Source organism: Eucyclogobius newberryi, unplaced genomic scaffold (genome assembly GCF_026437365.1).
Source record: "Eucyclogobius newberryi isolate DKJ021-1_F unplaced genomic scaffold, fEucNew1.0.hap1 SCAF_46, whole genome shotgun sequence".
NCBI lineage: Eukaryota > Metazoa > Chordata > Actinopteri > Gobiiformes > Gobiidae > Eucyclogobius > Eucyclogobius newberryi.
In genome coordinates, this window is record NW_027316123.1 from 166,268 (window position 1) to 189,040 (window position 22,773).

Consider the following 22,773-nt stretch of genomic DNA (forward strand, 5'->3'; position numbering starts at 1 on the left):
CCAGTGTGGTAAATGTTACTTTTTCTGATGGTTTCTGTATTTCTCCAGGTGCAATGAGTTTGCAGTCTTCTTTGCAAGACTCAGTTCAGAACATTGAAAATACCATTATTTGCAGAAAACAAGCACGCAGCCAGCTAGACAACTGGAGTTAACCCATTTTGCATTTGTGGCTGACAAAAGTGTCCAAGAGATCACCACAAGTCTGAATTCCACTACATGCTGTCTTTATGCATTGCCGACTAGATTTTTAGAGTCTATGGTGAGCAGTCTGTTGGCTCCAATCAATCAAAAAGTCAACATGTTGCTTGGATCTGGAATTTTCCCAAGATCCTTAAAACTGCAGTCATTAAGCCTCTCTTAAAGAAGAGCAGTCTTGATGCCACAGTGCTAAATAATTACCAGCCCATCTCAAACCTACTACTACTCAGTTGTCCATTCAAGTATGCAAATTATTTACAACGACAGAAAATGCGCTGCTGTTACAAATTGGAATAAGATGGAAAAGTATCCCTGCACACACAGATTAACTGCACTCTTTTCACTTTTTGATTCTCAGTTTGTTGGCAAGGAATGACTGATGTGGACTCATTTTGGATGAAAAACGTGTTTTGCGTTTGTGGAAACGCACCATGGAAGGAAGTATGGACTCTGTGGCGCAATGGATAGCGCATTGGACTTCCAGGCATAATTTGCAAGGGCATTCAAAGGTTGTGGGTTTGAGTCCCACCAGAGTCGCTAATGGTGAGAGAACATATTAGTTTTTTACAATGGAAAATCTGCTCGCTTTACTATCTGATGAAAGGCACTGCTGAACGAGGTTCAATTGCCAAGGGTGCTTGAAAAAGTAAGCAAATACATCGGCATTATGTCAAATAACATTATCTTGCAATTTTTCCTCAATATCCAGATCAACTGCAGTATATTGAGTGCGCAATAAATTGGCGAGAGTCGATTGATTGAAAGACTTCCAGTTTTTTTATAGCTACATTGGTACAGGGGATTTAGCTCAAAGGTAGAAAGATTGATGCCCTCGCTCTCCATTAAACACAGTTGATTGGACAGGGGCTGAACTTTCGAATGTTGCTGGCTCGCTTTAAAAAAAAAGATATTGCGGCTTGTCGAGTCGCAAATATTTAATTGGGCGGGCTGTTTGTCTCTGTGGCGCAATTGGCCAGCGCGCTCTGCTGTTAACCTGGAGGTTGGTGGTTCGAGCCCACCCAGAGAAGATTGAAAGAGGCAAAATCTATGAGGTAACATTGGTCACTGAATATCTTGGTGAAACAGGTTAAAGTAGCATTTAAGAGGATCTGTGGCTTAGATGGTCAAAGTGCCTGTCTGGTAAACAGGAGATCCAGGGTTCAAATCCCAGCAGTGCGTTAATGATAGCCTTTCAAGCAAATCAGTTGTTTACATGTACAGAAAACCTTATCACCCGAAAGAGCTCTTACATTTTGCAATTAGAGATTGAAAAGTATCCCTGAATAAACAGAGTAAATGCATTCTTTTCACTCCTTGTTTCTCAGTTTGATGGTAAGGATTGATTGAATGATTGATTGATTGATTGATTGATTGATTGATTGATGTAGACCGTTTTCGGATGACTGTTCTGCTTTCGTGAAAAAGGGGAATCAGACAAAAGTTGCAAAGGCATTCAAAGGCTGTGAGTTCAAGACCCACCAGAGTCACTGTTCTAACCCCTGTTATCTACATTGGTAAATAGGAAAGCCTGCTTGTGTTATTAACTGATGAAAGGAACTGCTAAACTTGGTTCAATTACCACAGAATCCCAGTGTGCTATAGGCTGGCCACTGCTTGGTAGGAGTTTCCCGTACGTGTGTGACTGTTCCTTCCTTCCTTCACGCCCCGCTCAACCTCGTCTTCTTCTAAAGAGTTTGGCGCTGTCCTCAGAAGCTTTGGTCTTACTCAGCACCTGAGTGGCCCCACAGAGGGCAAAGGGCACACTCTGGACCTGCTAATGACAAAGCGGGTTAATATTCGGCAGGAGTTATTAAAAGTTGGTTTAATAACTGTAAAGAGACTAAAAATCTTGGGAGATATACAAGATAAGCATTTGTAAAGAAACTTGGAAAGACCTTTTTTCCACATCAAATTTTACAGTTCTTCAACCACACATGAAGAGTCACCTGAACAGGGACTTGAACCCTGGACCCTCAGATTAAAAGTCTGATGCTCTACCGACTGATGGACGCATCATATGGCAATGGCATACAGTACATACATTGGCCATTCACTCACCTTAGCCAGCACAACAGCCCAGAGGCAGCCATGAAGACACGTGAAGAGGATCCATTGCGTTGTCAGTGCAGGCAAATAAATGAACCATTTTATTGTCACCACTTGTGCTTCTTCATGTTCCTCATTTGGTTTGTCTTGTCAAAAATAGGAATTGTACTGCAGCAATCATGACTCTTGTTCCAAGTTTTATTTCCAATTAGACCTCAACCAGAGCCACTGTCTGTCTGCAATTCACAGAAAGTGCTTCATAGTTGGATTGTAGTTTTAGCTTCGCCCCCACTTGAATTGAATATTTTTGTATGGGTACTTTCTTTGTGTGTGAGTATTTTTCATTCTGATCATTTTTGCCAGAGTTCATTTCTATACAGCTACTTTTTGCTAAGGTAACATTTTGATCCAAGTCGTGTCTACCCTTGCCCTCATGTGCTATGTCTGTGTGCATTTAATAGTGCAATTATTTGTAAAATGGCTTATGATTTTCATATTTTGGCTAATAAATAAAAGTAGATCCTGATTACCTAGTCTTGATCAATGTTCGTGTAGTTCTGCACCTTTATAATGTAGCTCCAATTTGAGCTATGTGAAAGACAGTTACACAAAAGACTTGCAAAACAAATAGTAGATTTACTCAACAGGGCAAATCAAAGAGAGCAGCCATGTAGGATGCAGGCACATGCTCTGTGGTTTCATTGTGTAGAGGTCATCACATCTGCTTTACACGCAGAAGGTCCTGGGTTCGATCCCCAGTGAAACCAGCTGTGTGTTTCATGCAAACTCTCATTGACTTTGAGCATGCTGTTGGTGCTTTAAAGCTCCATGACTTTACTGTGCCCCTCTTGCATACTGAAATAAAAGCTTCATCTGTTGAGCTCATATTGTGTTCAATAGCTACAGCGTACCTATCATCTTGTATCTTTCATTCAGTCCTCTAATTCTTTCAACAAGGTTTAAAGAAATGCGCTTTCTATGTTCTCATGCAGAAATCTGGGGATGAACCAGGGACTTCTAGATCTTCAGTCTATCGCTCTGCCAAATGAGTTATTTTGGTAAGGACAGCTGGTGGGTTCATGTCTTAAACAGGAACCTACTTATACACCCCAAGCATTTGATATTTGCTGGATGCCAATGGAAATGCGTGTGCACAATCTCTCTAGGTAACTTTGCTGTGGGTTGGTTATCAATCTGATATGATTTAAAACACACGTTCAAGGGTGTTTTTTACATAGGGGGACAATGTGAAGATTGTTGCGTCATTCCACCCCAAATTCTGTCAACAAGTCGGCAGGAGTTATTAAAAGTTGGTTTAATTAAAACCCTTTAAGCGCCAAAGTCGCAGAAATGCGACTTTACCGTACAAGGAAATTTATGAAATAATAGTAGAAAATGAATCACTTCAGTCATTGGTCGGTTCGGTGCAACTTCCTCTTATTAGCCAGGTATGATCTAGGGCAGATCCGGTAAGGAAAAAAATGGCCGGAGGAAGTACACGTGGCATGCAATTTACAGCAGATTCTGACTCTGAAGGAAATTATCTCCCCGAGAGTGACGATGGATTTCCAAGTGGAGATGAAGGGACTTCGAAACAACGGACAGGTGCAAAGGACAGACGGAGGCGAGGAACCAGTGGAACCAGTGGCTGCAGTAAAACTTGCCCGGTGGATGAGAGCTGGGACATGCTGAGAGAGGTCGAGGTATTTGAGGCATGGATCAAACCTTTTGAAGACCCAGTTGGCTACACAGGAGAGATGGATCTGACGGATGCTAATCCATTTGATATTCTGTCACTCTTTCTGACCGATCAGTTTTGGACTTTCATTACTGATGAGACAAATAGATATGCACATCCGTGTATGGCACCTATGATTCTGAAGCCACATTCAAGATTTCTTGAGTGGTATCATGTATCAGTCACCGAAATGAAAGCTTTCTTCGCTTTGCATCTCTCCATGGGCCTTGTTGAGAAACCTGAAATCGAGGATTACTGGGGAACATTTTGGCTTACACAAACGCCTGGATTTGGAAATGTAATGTCAAGAAACAGATTTGAAATCATTCTTTCGTTCTTTCATTTTGTCAACAATAATGATTATGTGAGAACAGGCGAGCCCGGGCACGATAAACTGTTCAAAGTCCGCCCAATAATAGATTTGATTATTCCCAAATTTGCAGCAGTTTACAGTCCAATCAAGGAGCTTTCTTTAGATGAAATGACAATAGCTTTCAAGGGGAGATCTTCACTAAAATGTTACCCTCCGAATAAACCTGACAAATATGGCTATAGAGTGTATGCCCTGAGTGAAAGCTGTTCAGGGTATGTTTTGCGCTGGTCAATGCACACTGGACAGTACAAAAATAATGCAAGCAACATCAGTGCAACACACGCAGTTGTCCGTGAGTTGGTTTCTCCCTTTACGGGCAAAGGACACGAGATTTACATGGACAGTTACTATACCTCGCCTGTAATTGCAAATGAATTAGCAGATTTGGAAACTGGACTGTGTGGGACGGTAAGGATTACCAGGTTGGGGATGCCAAAATGCCTTGGTAAAAGTGTCTTACAGCTGAAAAAAGGAGATGACCCAGTTTTTTGCAGAAAGGGAAAACTCCTGGCTTGTGCTTGGCACGATACTAAACGTCTCACCATGTTGTCCACAGTCCATGGAAATGATTGTGTTCAGAGGAGGATCCGATCCAAGACAGATGACACTGGCTTCCGTGACATCAAAAGACCTGTATGTGTCGACCAGTACAACGCCTACATGGGTGGAGTGGACACTGCTGACCAGAGGATGAAGACATACCTCTTTCCACACAGGTCCCGGAAATGGTATCATCGCATATTCAATGCCATTATAAGCATAAGTATTGTCAACTCACACATCATATACACCAAATCCACTCCAGGCCCACACAAACCTTTAAAGGTTTACATTCAGAACATTATTGATGCATTACTGGCTGATCACTCCAAAAAACAAGAAAGGCGCTCAAGACCGGAGGGTGAAATGCCACAGAGACTCACAGAGCGTCATTGGCTTTGTCAAGCAGAGGGACGTCCAGACTGCGCCGTGTGCTCTGACCGCTCTCGTACCAAAGGCAGGCGGCAAACAAAGTACAGGTGCCGTCTGTGTGGCGTTGGCCTCTGTGCGGTTCCATGCAACGAGAGATACCATACGCTAAAAAACTTTAAATGCTGTCATTTGGATATGTAAAAGTGCAGGGTACCTTGACCCTGGATGGACATCTTTTCTGTGATGGCTCTCTCCTTTCTTCACTGCTTTCTCCACAACCTGCCTGGCACCAATGATGGATGTATAAGTTGGAAAAATAAAAAAAATGAAAAAAATACATAATAAATACCGTGTTTGTCATCATTTGGTCAGAACTTGTAATCAGGGCCCGAGTTTGAAGATGTGAGCAAAAGGGGTGAAAATGGGTTAAAATGTGAAAAAACACCAAAATGAGCAAAATGAAATAATCCCCCATCATCAGTGCACAGTTTGCCCCCAGAAAAGCACTCCCCTGGGGCCTGGAGGTGATCTGACCACCAGAATATAGTACCATATACCCCTGCTGGACTTAGAAAAAAAAACGAGCTTCCAGCCAATAGTACACTATACCCGAGGGACTCTGTCGTTTTTCGGCAATAGTACACTATACCCGAGGGACTCTGTCGTTTTTCGGCAATAGTACACTATACCCGAGGGACTCTGTCGTTTTTCGGCAATAGTACACTATACCCGAGGGACTCTGTCGTTTTTCGGCAATAGTACACTATACCCGAGGGACTCTGTCGTTTTTCGGCAATAGTACACTATACCCGAGGGACTCTGTCGTTTTTCCGGGCCGTAGTATGAAGTTGTGAGCAAAAGGGGTGAAAATGGGTTAAAATGTGAAAAAACACCAAAATGAGCAAAATGAAATAATCCCCCATCATCAGTGCACTGTTTGCCCCCAGAAAAGCACTCCCCTGGGGCCTGGAGGTGATCTGACCATCAGAGTATAGCACCATATGCCCCTGAGGGACTTAGAGTAAAAACCGAAATAGTACACTATGCCTGAAAAGACTCTGTCGTTTTTCGGCAATAGTACACTATACCCGAGGGACTCTGTCGTTTTTCCGGGCCGTAGTATGAAGTTGTGAGCAAAAGGGGTGAAAATGGGTTAAAATGTGAAAAAACACCAAAATGAGCAAAATGAAATAATCCCCCATCATCAGTGCACTGTTTGCCCCCAGAAAAGCACTCCCCTGGGGCCTGGAGGTGATCTGACCATCATAGTATAGCACCATATGCCCCTGAGGGACTTAGAGTAAAAACCGAAATAGTACACTATACCTGAAAAGACTCTGTCATTTTTCGGCAATAGTACACTATACCCGAGCGACTCTGTCGTTTTTCGGCAATAGTACACTATATACCGTTGGACTTAGTCATTTTTTGGGCTCGTGGAAATAAGCGTTCAGCTCAAGAGTCCCGGGCTAAATCACGCTGCTCCCGAGAAATTCCTACGCTGCTCTCACGCGGGATGTGCAAAATGGTAATGCTGGGAGGGACGGGCGGGCGGTTTTTGAGAATGACGTTTTTCGCAATCGAAACAGGTACATTTCCTGGTTGTGCGGCTACCGGGGGAGGAGCTCGTTTGACGGACACACGAGAACCGCGATCGATGGGCCCCGTTCTGGTTTTATCCAGCTTCCAAGGCTCCTTCACAGCCGTAATCTCAAGTCATGGTTCGGAGGTGCGGAGGTGAGCGTCGGATCACGGAGCCTCTGAATGGAGCCCCGCGCTCCGCGCTCCTCCGCGCTCTAAGCGCCGCTCAGACCGGGCATGAGAGGGTCTATTTTCGGCTTGATTTTACCAGACTCGCGGGCACTTCCAGAAGCTTGCTGTTTGCTCTGATTGCTCGGGGCAGAGCACAGTGTCACGCTGACCACGGGCTGTACGTGGAGGTGAGAGCTGGTTGTAAGGCGGATCACGGAGCCTCTGAATGGAGCCCCGCGCTCCGCGCTCCTCCGCGCTCTAAGCGCCGCTCAGACCGGGCATGAGAGGGTCTATTTTCGGCTTGATTTTACCAGACTCGCGGGCACTTCCAGAAGCTTGCTGTTTGCTCTGATTGCTCGGGGCAGAGCACAGTGTCACGCTGACCACGGGCTGTACGCGGAGGTGACCCGCTCCGTGATCTTAGCTTCGCCCAGACCCAGGGCCATCCACCCCGCACACGGCCAGACTTTGCCCGGCCAGGGAGCACCTTCTGCGGGTCGGAGGCTCCGGGTCGGAGCCCCTGGAGCCTGGAGCCCTCACCGGGCCCCGAACTCGGCTGCCGGAGGCAGTGCAGTGCCTCATGGATAAAAGTGCACCCAGCCGGTCTCGAACTCGCGTGAGCATGAATCAACCATGAAAATGGTACAAATCATGGTTCTATGTATACCAGACAAGGAGCTTGGTCGACGGGCACACATGACCCGCCATCGTAGGGCCCCATTCTGGTTTTATCCAGCTTCGAAGGCTCCTGCGCACTGCGGTTTTGTTTACATTTTGCGGCTGTGGTTTGCTCCGGCTAACCTCACGCCGGACACGTTGGAAGCGAGGCCGAGACAGAGGTCCCACCAGGCGCGGGGCGTCAGTCTGACTGGCTTCCCCCGCGCCTGGCCCCTTGTCTCCGGAGATGGGACCGTCACTCACCCCCGCACTGAAGGACGCGCGGCTTGAAGGATGATGGCTGTGCTTAGCCCCTGTGCCAGGTGCTCTGAGCCAGTCCCCTTCAGCCTCAACGCGTCCGGTGGGAACACAGTCCGGGCCCATTGTCACTCACCCCCGCGCAGCAGGAGGCGCGGCTTGAAGGATGATGGCTGCGCTTTGCCCCTGGGCCCAAGGGCTCTGCGCCAGTCCCCTTCAGCCTCAACGTGTCCGATGGCTCTGCGCGGGGCGGGGGGCAGGGCCGGCGCATACTTTTGGTCCGACTCCGGTCCCTTCCTCGTCTCTGAGTTTGTCAAATGCAGCGCCTGTCCAGGGCTCACTTTGCTATCAACTGTGGCTGGTCACCGCCATCGTAGGGCCCCGTTCTGGTTTCATCCAGCTTCGAAGGCTCCTGCGCACTGCGGGGTTGTAGGCATTTGTGGTCCTGATTTGCGCTGGCTCACCCTCACGCTGGACACAGCGCCAGATGATATATTTGGTCCGACTCCGGTCCCTTCCTCGTCTCTGAGTTTGTCAAATGCAGCGCCTGTCCAGGGCTCACTTTGCTATCAACTGTGGCTGGTCACCGCCATCGTAGGGCCCCGTTCTGGTTTCATCCAGCTTCGAAGGCTCCTGCGCACTGCGGGGTTGTAGGCATTTGTGGTCCTGATTTGCGCTGGCTCACCCTCACGCTGGACACAGCGCCAGATGATATATTTGGTCCGACTCCGGTCCCTTCCTCGTCTCTGAGTTTGTCAAATGCAGCGCCTGTCCAGGGCTCACTTTGCTATCAACTGTGGCTGGTCACCGCCATCGTAGGGCCCCGTTCTGGTTTCATCCAGCTTCGAAGGCTCCTGCGCACTGCGGGGTTGTAGGCATTTGTGGTCCAGAGCCCCGGCTCTAAATTAAACCTGTTACCCTAGTAGGCCGGCCTCCGGGTCCCCCCTCTCTTCTTCGGTTATGGAGTACATTGGGCGCGGGGGCAGCCAGTGGAGGGCAAGGGCCCTGCCTCCAAGTGTGGTGTAGGGGACAGGGGAGCCAGGGCCTTGGGGTCCTGGTGCTTTTTATCTTTTAAAGTGGCTCAGAGTACCAAGGGCACGGACTTCCAGGGGGCTGCACCAAGGGTGTGTAGCTCGTGTGGGGGTGCTTAAGTGTGGGTACCCGGGGACGAAAGGTGGGCCGGGGCCGGCGCGAGCCTCTGTGGTGAGTGCTGGGCCGTTCCCTTGGTACTCCAGTCAGAGTACCAAGGGCACGGACTTCCATGGTATAGTACCAAGGGCACGGACCTCCAGGGGGCTGAACCAAGGGTGTGTAGCCCGTGTGGGGGTGCTTAAGTGTGGGTCCCCGGGTTCGAAGGGAGGGCCTGGTCCCCGGTGGTCATCCCCGGAGTCCCAGAGCCTGCAACCCGGGGAAGAGTGGCCCGTCCCCAGACTGAGTTTGGGGGAATGCGGGGTGGCTCTGGAGGGGCTCCAGGGGTTCCAGGGGGTGCTCGGCGGAGGCCATGCCCAGCCAGAGTGGCCCTTCCCCGGGCAGAATCTGGGGAGAGTGGGGGGTGGCTCTGGAGGTGCTCCGGGGGCTCCAAGGGTTCCAGGGGGTGCTCAGTGGGGGCCATGCCCAGCCAGAGTGGCCCTTCCCCGGGGTGAGTCTGGAGGAGTGGGGGGTGGCTCTGGAGGGGCTCCAGGGGTTCCAGGGGGTGCTCGGCGGAGGCCATGCCCAGCCCGAGTGGCCCGTCCCCAGACTGAGTTTGGGGGAATGCGGGGTGGCTCTGGAGGGGCTCCAGGGGTTCCAGGGGGGTGCTCGGCGGAGGCCATGCCCAGCCCGAGTGGCCCGTCCCCAGACTGAGTTTGGGGGAATGCGGGGTGGCTCTGGAGGGGCTCCAGGGGTTCCAGGGGGTGCTCGGCGGAGGCCATGCCCAGCCAGAGTGGCCCTTCCCCTGGGTGAGTCTGGAGGAGTGGGGGGTGGCTCTGGAGGGGCTCCAGGGGTTCCAGGGGGTGCTCGGCGGAGGCCATGCCCAGCCAGAGTGGCCCTTCCCCGGGGTGAGTCTGGAGGAGTGGGGGGTGGCTCTGGAGGGGCTCCAGGGGTTCCAGGGGGTGCTCGGCGGAGGCCATGCCCAGCCAGAGTGGCCCTTCCCCGGGCAGAATCTGGGGAGAGTGGGGGGTGGCTCTGGAGGTGCTCCGGGGGCTCCAGGGGTTCCAGGGGGTGCTCAGTGGGGGCCATGCCCAGCCAGAGTGGCCCTTCCCCGGGGTGAGTCTGAAGGAGTGGGGGGTGGCTCTGGAGGGGCTCCAGGGTTTCCAGGGGGTGCTCGGCGGAGGCCATGCCCAGCCAGAGTGGCCCTTCCCCGGGCAGAGTCTGGGGAGAGTGGGGGGTGGCTCTGGAGGTGCTCCGGGGGCTCCAGGGGGTGCTCAGTGGAGGCCATGCCCAGCCAGAGTGGCCCTTCCCCGGGCAGAATCTGGGGAGAGTGGGGGGTGGCTCTGGAGGTGCTCCGGGGGCTCCAGGGGTTCCAGGGGGTGCTCAGTGGGGGCCATGCCCAGCCAGAGTGGCCCTTCCCCGGGGTGAGTCTGGAGGAGTGGGGGGTGGCTCTGGAGGGGCTCCAGGGGTTCCAGGGGGTGCTCGGCGGAGGCCATGCCCAGCCAGAGTGGCCCTTCCCCGGGCAGAGTCTGGGGAGAGTGGGGGGTGGCTCTGGAGGTGCTCCGGGGGCTCCAGGGGGTGCTCAGTGGAGGCCATGCCCAGCCAGAGTGGCCCTTCCCCGGGCAGAATCTGGGGAGAGTGGGGGGTGGCTCTGGAGGTGCTCCGGGGGCTCCAGGGGGTGCTCAGTGGAGGCCATGCCCAGCCAGAGTGGCCCTTCCCCGGGCAAAGTCTGGCCGTGTGCGGGGTGGGTGAACCCTGCTCCGCCTCACGCGAGTTCGAGACCGGCTGGGTGCACCTTTATCCATGAGGCACTGCACTGCCTCCGGCAGCCGAGTTCGGGGCCCAGTGAGGGCTCCAGGCTCCAGGGGCTCCGACCCGGAGCCTCCGACCCGCAGAAGGTGCTCCCTGGCCGGGCAAAGTCTGGCCGTGTGCGGGGTGGTGAACCCTGCTCCGCCTCACGCGAGTTCGAGACCGGCTGGGTGCACCTTTATCCATGAGGCACTGCACTGCCTCCGGCAGCCGAGTTCGGGGCCCAGTGAGGGCTCCAGGCTCCAGGGGCTCCGACCCGGAGCCTCCGACCCGCAGAAGGTGCTCCCTGGCCGGGCAAAGTCTGGCCGTGTGCGGGGTGTGTGAACCCTGCTCCGCCTCACGCGAGTTCGAGACCGGTTGGGTGCACTTTTATCCAAGAATCAACTGGAGTGTGGAGCTTCTACGGGCCTCCAGGGGCACTGCCGACCCAGAGCTGTGCCCCGGCTTCAGTTCTCTGTATCTCAGGAAGTTTTTTATTTATACATTTATTTCATCCATAATCTCTGGCGCCTAAAGGGTTAACCTGGTTTTGTCTGACCAAGAGTGTGGAAATGTAGGAACAGCCCTGAGGAAGACCACAAAATCACATGCCTGAAGGGGAAAAATATGTTTTTTTCACCACACCATGTCAAAGTGCCCATTATTCTCAAGGAAATGCTAACTGCTGGAGAACCCAGCAGGCAAACCACTATCAGGTGTTTTGGGGCTGTGCTGTTGCTCAAAAATAATGGACTGAAATTCACAGGGCACTGCAGACTGTTTTTGACTTTGCCATCCCACTCAAATTTAAAACTATGTACTTGGGCCTCAACACTCCTGCCATGGACACAATAAATGGATACCCTTGGAACATACTTTTGGCTGTAGAGAAAAAGGCCATCACAAAGAAATGCTCGACACCAACCACGCCAACGATCAAAGACTTGACTGACATAGTAACAGACATTAGACATTGGATGAATGGAAAACAGTGACATTCAGGCTTAATTTGGATAAGCACTAATTTTATTGACTTGGACCAAGTGGGCCCCTATTTTCATTTAAAGGTGATTTTGTTTTTATTTTATGTTATGTTATGTTATGTTATGTTTTATGTAACTATTAAGTTCTTTTAATTACAATTTTTGCTCCCTGGTCGTGTCCTGTATTGTTTTATGTTTAATCAAAAGAAAAGAAAAAAGGACACACAGAAATAGTTCATTTTCTCGCTACGTTATGCCACACGTTTCCCTCCCTTGCCTAATTTATTCGATAAAGTAGCCGAAATAGCTCAGTTGGGAGAGCGTTAGACTGAATATCTAAAGGTCCCTGGTTCAATCCGGGGTTTCGGCAGGTGTACCTGAATGTTAGTCTTTGCTCAAAAATACAATGAATAGGAATGCTGGGTCTATTGGATATTTTGCGAGATCAGGACATAAATGGCCTGGAAAGGATCTATAAAACATAAACAGCATGCTTTCGTTGGAACATTGTTAGCATGAACATGTTTGGTAACATGTTTGGTTTCGCTGAATGTTGTACCCAAGACCTTCTGCGTGTAGGGCAGATGTGATGACCACCACACAATGAAACCATGAAGCAGAAGTTTGCCTACTTCAATGCTGCTCTCTTTGATATAGCCCAATGATCAAATGTCATACTTATTTTCAAAACAGGATATCCTGTAGAAAGGTGTGGTTCAACGGTATAGCGGTTAGCGCTCTGAATCCAGAGTTTTTCTTCATTTCTTATTGCAATTAGAGGGACAAGTCTTTTATGGATATGCATCTCTGTGGCGCAATCGGCTAGCGCGTTCGGCTGTTAACCGAAAGGTTGGTGGTTGGAGCCCACCCAGGGACGACTGCGCACCTTGCCAGAGCAAGCAAGAAATACAATCACAGAAGTAACCACTGTATCTAATTATGTAAGGAAACCAGGAAATCATTATGGCGCTGCGGCTTCCTTGGTCAAAGGGCCTGTTTAGTAAACAGGAAATGCCTACTCTTTTGTCTATGAAAAATATTTACAAGGACAGAAAAGCCCACAAGAAGAGCCCTCAAACCCATACCTTTCCCCCTCAAGTTTACTGCTGCTACACTTTGCATTAAGAGAGGGAAAAGTATTGCTGCACATCAAGATTATTTGCACTGTTTGCACTCCTTGTTTCTCATTTTTTTGGCAAGGGATGATTGATGTAAAGACTTATAGATTTGGATGAAAGTTATCCTTCCAATTACCAGTCTGCGGTTCCATGGTGTAATGGTTAGCACTCTGGACTCTGAATCCAGCGATCCGAGTTCAAATCTCGGTGGAACCTTGAGTGCCCCGAGAGCAGCGTTACTCTTTTGAAAAAGTGCAGAAACAAGAAGAATCTTTGGGTAAAATCTGTGCTTACCCCCTGAAAGGAGCCAACCAAAGCATACAAACTAAACAAAGCTGTTAAAATCTGGAGCTGGTTTTCTTATGACCAAGCTTATGATTCAACGCCTGGATTACAAAAGGCGTAAACGTTTCACCGCATTGCAAAAGAAACTCAAATGAAAAGCATTGATGTGTTGAAGGAATCCTTTGACTTGGAGAGACAGGACTTTTATAGGACTTATTATAAGCAAGAAATGAAACAAAGAAATGACCACTATAATCCTCTGACAGTAATCTTTGTTGAAACCAATCAATCAGAACTTGCGAGGGGAATCATTTCTAAATGATCTCAATGCATTGGTAATCTGGACAACGTTCTGCTAAGTATATTCTAAACCAATGGGAACGAGAAGTTAACCTGGTTTTGTCTGACCAAGAGTGTGGAAATGTAGGAACAGCCCTAAGGAAGACCACAAAATCACATGCCTGAAGGGGAAAAATATGTTTTTTTCACCACACCATGTCAAAGTGCCCATTATTCACAAGGAAATGCTAACTGCTGGAGAACCCAGCAGGCAAACCACTATCAGGTGTTTTGGGGCTGTGCTGTTGCTCAAAAATAATGGACTGAAATTCACAGGGCACTGCAGACTGTTTTTGACTTTGTGTCAAGAAATGAGACATACACCCGATGCTATTCCTTAACACATAGAGAACACAATTCAACTTAGAATATGAAACGACACAGAAAGATCAGACATTTGTATGGCATGCATGGGAGAAAACGCGGGGACTGATCACGCAAGCTGTTGTAAGCAGCTTACGTGATCCTCCTGCGTCTCACCCCCGCGTCTCACCCTGTTATTTCCCATGCTGGTTGGTTTTATTAGATATTCTGGAATAGGCGGGTCACATTTCTCATTGGTCAGCTTCACATCAAGGCACTTGGTATTTTTCCGTAGAGATCAAGCCTTGGGTAAACATTACCCAGACTCCTCTGGGTTATCACCCCCCCTCTGGTAAACATCCTTTGGCCATCTTTACGACCCCTTCACAAATCCAGTTTGTCACACACCCGTTCTTCTCTTAGACTAATGATGCAGATAATATATCACTATTATGCAGATAAAATACATCACAGAAATATAATCATATATTCACATTTTATCACATTTCCCTCCTGTTTATCAAAGCATTAGTCTACTGTCTCATATGCCAAACACATTACTCTTTTCAGTTTTCAACATGTCTTTCATATAGGTGTTAAAATGACACTTTTACACTCAAAAAGTCTATGCACATTTCTCAACATTGAACACACTTCTTTTCTCTCGGCCCACAACATTTCTACAGCATTACTGTCCTAAATTTTGAGTCAGATTGGTCAATCTCTGTAATTTGACAAACAGACAATTTATCTTGTCTATATTTTGTGCGGTGTGATGGGAAATATAGAAGTACAAGCGGAAAGCCCTTAAACCCGCTGCTCTCTGGTCAGTCACTTTGACTCGTCAGGGACCTCTCTGGACACCCCAATAGAATCAAATACGTAGTATCAGGTGCTACTGGGACCAGATTGTCCACTAACCTCTCGCCCTTGACCCTGCGGTATGGTTCTGGGTGATGCTGATCACAAAAGCGATACATAGGCACAACGTCCCACAAGTGTCCCCACATCACCATACGTCCTTGCTTGGTTTCTTAAGAGACCTCCTCCCGCTGCTCGCTTCGGTCACACCTATGACACATATGAACTGGTACATTTCCCATCTCAATTCATAATCTCATTAACATTACATGTAGTTATGTTGTAGCAGATAAAAAATACACTCTGTTCGTGCAAACAACAGTGGCTGTATAATATGCCATTGTGTTTCTTCAGCCTCTGTCATGTCAATTATACATTGTACATTATTACACATCATGCATTTCATAACCTTTCAAGTTGATCACTTATTTGCTTCCCTCTATTCCAGGTCTGTGTATGTTTCATTTCCCGGTATACACAGTTGTGTATGTTGATCGATTGTCCCGATTGTCCCGATTGTCCGGTGCATAATACAGGTGTTCAGCACCCATATTACCGTCATCACTTGATGATGATAACTCGTTGATTCTTTTTCACAGAGTATGGTACTCTGCGCACCGTAGCCTCTGGCTCTCGTTCATCGTAGCAGAGTATAGTACTTTGCCTACACGAATCTGTCTGTCGTCTCTGCATACAGAAACGAAGAATACAAACAAAGTCCTGCGTCTGCGATGTTAAGGATCTGCCGCTGTGTTGTCCAGACATTTCTCTCACTTTCCCATGAGAGCACCCATGTTCTCGTCCCTCCAATGGTCGGTGTGAGGACGACACGATGTGGCTCCGTCCACCTTGCTCGTCCACTTGGCTCGTTTCTGTAAACACCACATCTCCAACACGTTCTCTGCGGTGATAAAGTCTTTTCGACAATTCAGTGTATTTCAGTTTTCTTGTTTACAATTTTTTTTTTAGTAATTTTTGATTCGGAATATTTGTTTACACGTACAATAGCCCTCCTTTTTGAGATATGGCTTTGCCCATTTCTCAAACTTCTACATTTAACCAAAATTCAATAATCCAGATAGTTTACAACGTTCACTAATCCAGGATGTAATCAAGGAAGAGATGGAATTGCGTCTGTCACTCCACTCCGCAATGTCACCTCTTGACTTTTCACAGTTCAGTGGTCACATCCCTGGCTGAGCCCCCCTTCCACGGCGCTGGGCCCCCACCCTGTGTGTCTGTAATCCGACACTGCCTCTGCGATCTGTAACTTGTAAATCTGTTTTACCACCATTTGTTTCAAACTCTAAAGGTTTCAAACTCTAAATGTTTGGTTGTCCACGTGTGCGCGCGTATGTATGTATGTGTGTGTGTATGTGCAATACAACTACAAATACATCAAACAATAATAATTATCTCAATAATTCCCCCGTTGAGCTGGCCATAAGGGTCAGTTCACAACTTAGAATTCTTCACATAATTAATAATTTCACATCTCCTCTGTTTGTGTGGCCTGCATAAAGTCACACATCTAATGTAATATGTGCTAATCTTTTATATGTGCTTCAGGTGAGATTCAAACTCAATCTCTCACACCTGCTCATGTGGTGCTTTACAAACATTGTGTATTAGTTTGTTCTAGCAAGTCTATATGTGTATTAACAATCAAAATGATTCTAAACCTTCCCCTTATCCATAAGGCACGTCATTTTATCAGTCTAACCATCTCTTGCCTCCGTCCTGAGTCCTATAATGTTTAAGTCCTATTATCACTGGTTTTCATAACTTCTATAGCGTCTAAATTTAGATGATATTGTCTTATTTAAATCTATTCAATTCTTGATTGAATCTCAACAATCCTTCAGGTATTTACTTTAGAATGTCAAATTCTTTCCCTGTTAATTTTAACTTTTCCTATTACCCATCACGTCAACCCCCCCTGAGGTGGAGTTGCTGTTAATTGTCACTGTGATACGTAAAGATAACGACATCTGCTCCATCCTGAGTCCTCTCCAGATTCTTTGCCAGTCAATAGCCCCTTATCTCTGACTATCTTTATGACTTGGTGTCCTGTTGTCTTTAGTTAATGACCCATTCATGTCTTTCCAAGGAGGACATTGGCACGTCACTATTTAACTTATTCCCTCACTTACGTCTACATCGCAATACGAGGTTTCCTCATGATAATACAAATAAATAAGTTACTGATATAACTTTTCACTTTACTTACTGCCCATTCTACTGTCCAAAAACATCAGTAGTCATTAATTTACCCACATTATCACACCAGGCCTGTGCCTGCATTTGATTCTAAATTTAAAAACACTTCTGTCTTTTCGTCCTGTACTTTGATCTAGTCATGCATTAAGTCCAAAAAATATTTTTTGTCAAATCCAAAAATAAAACAAAACAAAACGTAGGTTTGTTCTGTGCACTCAAAAAAACACGATACCGTAAAAACACAACTTTTGTCATCTATGTCGGGGACAGGAAGTGTCCTGTCTGTGATCACATTCCCCAAAATATTGGCCATCTATAAAAATCTGAATTCATCTTCATCTCTTATCAAGTTTAATGAAATCTTTATAATTGATTGTTGTCAATCAAACAAAACCCTTAAATTTGTTCTACAGACTAAAATTTAAAACAGCTGAGTTTAGTTCCTAATTCATTCATTCAGAGCGTCCTCTGAGTGCTTTCTCCCCATTCTCCTGTCTTGTTGACCCCCCTTATCTCCTCCTCTCTGCCACGTCATCTGAGCACGCTGGAAGTCTCCCTCCAAAATCCTCTATAACTTTTCCTTTGTCTTTTTACAGTTTGGGGTGATAATTCTGGCATTATGTGGTCTCGGTCGTCTGACAGAAATGCTACTTGCTTTACAGTCACGGTTAATGTCAAGCTTCTAGAGAAAATTCCTTATTAGATTCCTCCGGACATAAACGTGGTGTTTAAGATTCACCCGTGACTGCAAATTTTAGATCTCTCAGAATAACGCCTTGTGACCCTTGATTAATTGTGATTCTCACACTCGTTAGTTAATCACTTATTAATCCTCATTCACACATTCACACTTCTCTCTTACTTACTTCGCTCGTGCACAGCGCTTACATTCACACATATTTCCTCAGTAATATTAAACTGGGTATTTCCTCAGTAATACCTAAACTGCGTATTTCCTCAGTAATTTGAAACTGGGTATTTCCTCAGTAATACCTAACTGCCTTGCTTTATGTGAGAAACTTATCTCGTCCATAAGCCTACAATATTTTTCCAGTAAATATCAAACTAATGCATAAAAACGTTTTATGGCTAACTCTTTTTCACACACAAAATTTTGTCTGACCTTCTTTGTCGCCTGTGTTCTCCTGCTGCTTCGAAACGACGCGCTCTCCTGGCGGAGAATGAGGTGCGATGGGCGGCCACGGGAAAAGTGGACTTCTTTCAGCTGTGCACAGACTTCACCGATTCACCCGTCAATCTCCGCGAAGGGGCTGCTTGTCATCCGGCTCGATAGGACCAGAAAATGTCAAGAAATGAGACATACACCCGATGCTATTCCTTAACACATAGAGAACACAATTCAACTTAGAATATGAAACGACACAGAAAGATCAGACATTTGTATGGCATGCATGGGAGAAAACGCGGGGACTGATCACGCAAGCTGTTGTAAGCAGCTTACGTGATCCTCCTGTGTCTCACCCCCGCGTCTCACCCTGTTATTTCCCATGCTGGTTGGTTTTATTAGATATTCTGGAATAGGCGGGTCACATTTCTCATTGGTCAGCCTCACATCAAGGCACTTGGTATTTTTCCGTAGAGATCAAGCCTTGGGTAAACATTACCCAGACTCCTCTGGGTTATCACCCCCCCTCGGGTAAACATCCTTTGGCCATCTTTACGACCCCTTCACAAATCCAGTTTCTCACACACCCGTTCTTCTCTTAGACTAATGATGCAGATAATATATCACTATTATGCAGATAAAATACATCACAGAAATACAATCATATATTCACATTTTATCACACTTTGCCATCCCACTCAAATTTAAAACTATGTACTTGGGCCTCAACACTCCTGCCATGGACACAATAAATGGATACCCTTGGAACATACTTTTGGCTGTAGAGAAAAAGGCCATCACAAAGAAATGCTCGACACCAACCACGCCAACGATCAAAGACTTGACTGACATAGTAACAGACATTAGACATTGGATGAATGGAAAACAGTGACATTCAGGCTTAATTTGGATAAGCACTAATTTGATTGACTTGGACCAAGTAGGCCCCCTATTTTCATTTAAATGTGATTTTGTTTTTATGTTATGTCATGTTATGATATGTTTTATGTAACTATTAAGTTCTTTTAATTACGATTTTTGCTCCCTGGTCGTGTCCTGTATTGTTTTATGTTTAATCAAAAGAAAAGAAAAAAGGACACACAGAACTAGTTCATTTTCTCGCTACGTTATTCCTGGTTCAATCCCGGGTTTCGGCATGTGTACCTGAATGTTAGTCTTTGCTCAAAAATACAATGAATAGGAATGCTGGGTCGATTGGATATTTTGCGAGATCAGGACATAAATGGCCTGGAAAGGATCTATAAAACATAAACAGCAAGCTTTCGTTGGAACATTGTTCGCATGAACATGTTTGGTAACATGTTTGGTTTCGCTGAATGTTGTACCCAAGACCTTCTGCGTGTAGGGCAGATGTGATGACCACCACACAATGAAACCATGAAGCAGAAGTTTGCCTACTTCAATGCTGCTCTCTTTGATATAGCCCAATGATCAAATGTCATACTTATTTTCAAAACAGGACATCCTGTAGAAAGGTGTGGTTCAACGGTATAGCGGTTAGCGCTCTGAATCCAGAGTTTTTCTTCATTTCTTATTGCAATTAGAGGGACACCAACCAACCTGCTAGTCTATAGATGCATAGAAAAGCTGAAGGTTGATTACAAACTTCCGCATGCTGCGCCCAAATTGATGCCAAGTTTCTATGCCTCTCTTCACCTCCGTCTAGCTTGAATGTACTCGTAACCACGGTGAGTCTTGTACATAATGTGGCTACAAGTATTCCAGAAGGACAGACCAGATATTCCCATACCTGGAGTTGAACCCGGGCCACCTGAATGAGAGCCAGGAATCCTAACCGCTAGACCATATGGGAAGGATTTGAGAAGGTAAGAGCTAATTTAATGGTAAAAAAGATAAGATAAGATAAGATGAGATGAGATAAGATAATAAGATAAATACATAAATACCATTGCATGTGATCACAACAGTAATTGCACATGAATATGTGTCATGAAGGCACATAGATTGCACATGAATTTCACAGTAATTGCACATGAATTGCACATGGATTCCAACAGCAATTGCACATATGACGGAATTGCACATCAGTATTAGGTTAGGTCAGTATTGCGAGTGTTCAGGACTAACAGTGTTTGTTATAAAGTCTGACAGCAGCAGGAAGGAAAGACCTACGAAACCTTTCCCTCACACAGCGAGGGTGGATTAGTCTCTCACTGAAGCTGCTCTCCAGAGCGGACATAGTGTCCTGCAGGGGATGACACTCATGGTCCAGCATAGATGTGAATCTAGCCAGGACCCTCATGTCCCCCACCTCCTGCACCGAGTCCAGAGCACAGCCCAGGACGGAGCTGGACTTCTCGATGACTTTGTCCAGCCTCTTCCTCTCCCTCTCTGTGATGCTGCTGCTCCAGCAGGCCACACCGTACAGGAGGGCTGATGCCACCACAGAGTCGTAGAAGGTCTTCAGGAGTGGCCCTGTCACTCCAAAAGACCTGAGTCTCCTCAGGAGGTAGAGCCGACTCTGTCTCTTCCTGTACAGTGCGTCTGTGTTATGAGTCCAGTCCAGTTTGTGGTTCAGATCAACACCCAGGTACTTGTATGAGTCCATTCTCTCAATGTCCCGTCCCTGGATGTTCACTGGTAAGGGGGCAGTGGGGTGGCGTCTGCGGAAATCCACCACCATTTCCTTGGTCTTCCCCGCTTTGATGAGGTGGTTCCGCTGAGACCAGTCCTCAAAGTCCTGCGCCAGTCCTCTGTACTCTGCGTCATCTTCGTCCGTGATGAGTCCGATGATGGCAGAGTCATCAGAGAACTTCTGCAGGACACAGCTGTCCGTGTCATGTCTGAAGTCTGCAGTGTAAAGGGTGAAGAGAAAGGGCGCGAGGACAGTGCCCTGGGGCGCCCCCACACTGCAGGTCCGAGTGTCAGACACACAATCCCGTGCTCTCACAAACTGTAAATCCTCTGGGACCGCATGAGGCTCGCTATTTCCGTCATTTTATTTTGAAGGGACCTCACGTTACCCATGACTACGGCGGGAACCGACTTCCTGTTTGTCCCTCTCTTCTCTCTGAGTTTACGTCCAGCCTGTCTGCTTCGTTGCGTTTTCCTTAGGATGTCCGCCGGGATAACGTGACGATCTCCGGGTAAGACGACTGTTCTCCGCAGTTTCATTAGTTCCTCCTTTGTGTAAACGCGGTACGGCGCCGGCCGGGGGGCGGGGCCGGAGCCGGGGGACTCAGAGCCAAGACACGACGAAAACACTCAATCCAGCCGAATAAAGTCAAAACAAGTTATTTTAAAGCGATTCCAGTGCGTGTCCCGATCGTTCATGAAGTTCCTCTTTCATATAAACGTGTATATAAGCGTGTACCGACAACACGCCGTACTTTGGCGGCGGCCGGAGGGCGCGGGGGGGCTAGCTCGGAGCTAGCTCACATCACAACAACACGACGAAAAACGCTCAAATCCAGCTGAAAAAAGTCAAAAACAGTTGAATTAAAAACGATTCCAGCGCGTGTCCCTATCGTACAGTAAAATAGAAAAAATGTACTAACTATATTTACAAAATATAGGAGATGAAGCACAATAAGTGTGAGAAAAAAGAGAGAGCGTTTACACCGGGCTGCTAGCTGTACCAGCGCCTTATGGCGTATAAAGAAGGCCTCATTGATGCTTGAGAGTTAAGGAACAGTTCTGTATGTAATAGATATAAGCCCATTCCACGTGCAACAAGTCTAGTGATTAGTATTTTCCTTGTGGCTCAGCCTATTAGACCATGGACCTGAAATCCACAATCCCGGATTTTGGAGGCTAGTATCCTGTGCATATTGCTTATGGGGTTATGTACCCATAATAGACTCAAATTGCTTCAAAATGTCTAATCATGGGTCTTTTTTGACCTACATCTTCTTTCACTACTCAGCTATCCTTTTCCCCAAAAAAGAAATAACAATGTAGGATGGATAAAAGAAATGTGCTGCTAGATTCAAAGCAAATGTGGAACTGGGAGCTTGCGCTGAAGATCGGCTTCCATCATCCAACACATTACTGACTAGCTTGGTTAATTTGGATTGACAATGGCAATAATGCAAGAAAAAACATTCTAGCAGAGGATGGTTTCGATCCATCGACCTCTGGGTTATGGGCCCAGCACGCTTCCGCTGCGCCACTCTGCTGAATGGTTATGATCATGGGACTCAAACCCACAATCCCTGGTACAAGAGGCCAGTGCGTAATGCCCATGGGGCTGTATACGTCTAATAGACTCAAATCGCTTCAAAATATGAAATCTAATTTTAAAGGAATGTGGAACTGGGATCTTGCTACGAAAGACTGTGCTCTAACACTGAGCTACATAACCATCTCTTGTCTGTCATGATTATTGTCCAAGCGAGACCTGGAGTCAACACTTTTCACTTTGTGCCATCAACATATTGAATGGAGATGCAGGGGATTGAAACAAGGATTTCATAAATGCCCTCGTTCTGAAAGAAAGGCTCCGAAATTAAACATCAGCAAACATGCTGGTTTATAGAATAGAACCTCAAAATCTGTGCTGCTAAACACACGTTGCTGACAGGACTCGAACCTGCGCGGGGAAACCCCAATGGATTTCAAGTCCATCGCCTTAACCTCTCGGCCACAACAACAATATACATCAAAACTGTGTTTAAGAAAGTGGAAATTATCCACATTATTTTCTG

At 47.0% G+C, this 22,773-nt stretch overlaps 6 non-coding genes across 6 annotated transcripts; 4 read left to right on the forward strand and 2 right to left on the reverse strand.

The window, feature by feature from the left end:
- Positions 1-644: 644 nt before the first annotated feature.
- On the forward strand, positions 645-735 carry trnag-ucc (transfer RNA glycine (anticodon UCC)). The gene is given in 2 exon segments: positions 645-681; positions 700-735. It is a non-coding gene; the product is annotated as a tRNA-Gly (tRNA).
- Positions 736-2,938: 2,203 nt separating this feature from the next.
- Positions 2,939-3,011, forward strand: trnav-uac (transfer RNA valine (anticodon UAC)). Its single transcript has one exon. It is a non-coding gene; the product is annotated as a tRNA-Val (tRNA).
- A 9,119-nt stretch (positions 3,012-12,130) lies between these two features.
- On the forward strand, positions 12,131-12,203 carry trnaf-gaa (transfer RNA phenylalanine (anticodon GAA)). The gene has a single exon. It is a non-coding gene; the product is annotated as a tRNA-Phe (tRNA).
- An 892-nt stretch (positions 12,204-13,095) lies between these two features.
- On the forward strand, positions 13,096-13,167 carry trnaq-cug (transfer RNA glutamine (anticodon CUG)). The gene has a single exon. It is a non-coding gene; the product is annotated as a tRNA-Gln (tRNA).
- Positions 13,168-19,847: 6,680 nt separating this feature from the next.
- On the reverse strand, positions 19,848-19,919 carry trnae-cuc (transfer RNA glutamic acid (anticodon CUC)). Its single transcript has one exon. It is a non-coding gene; the product is annotated as a tRNA-Glu (tRNA).
- Positions 19,920-22,637: 2,718 nt separating this feature from the next.
- Positions 22,638-22,719, reverse strand: trnas-uga (transfer RNA serine (anticodon UGA)). Its single transcript has one exon. It is a non-coding gene; the product is annotated as a tRNA-Ser (tRNA).
- Between the last annotated feature and the right edge of the window lie 54 nt (positions 22,720-22,773).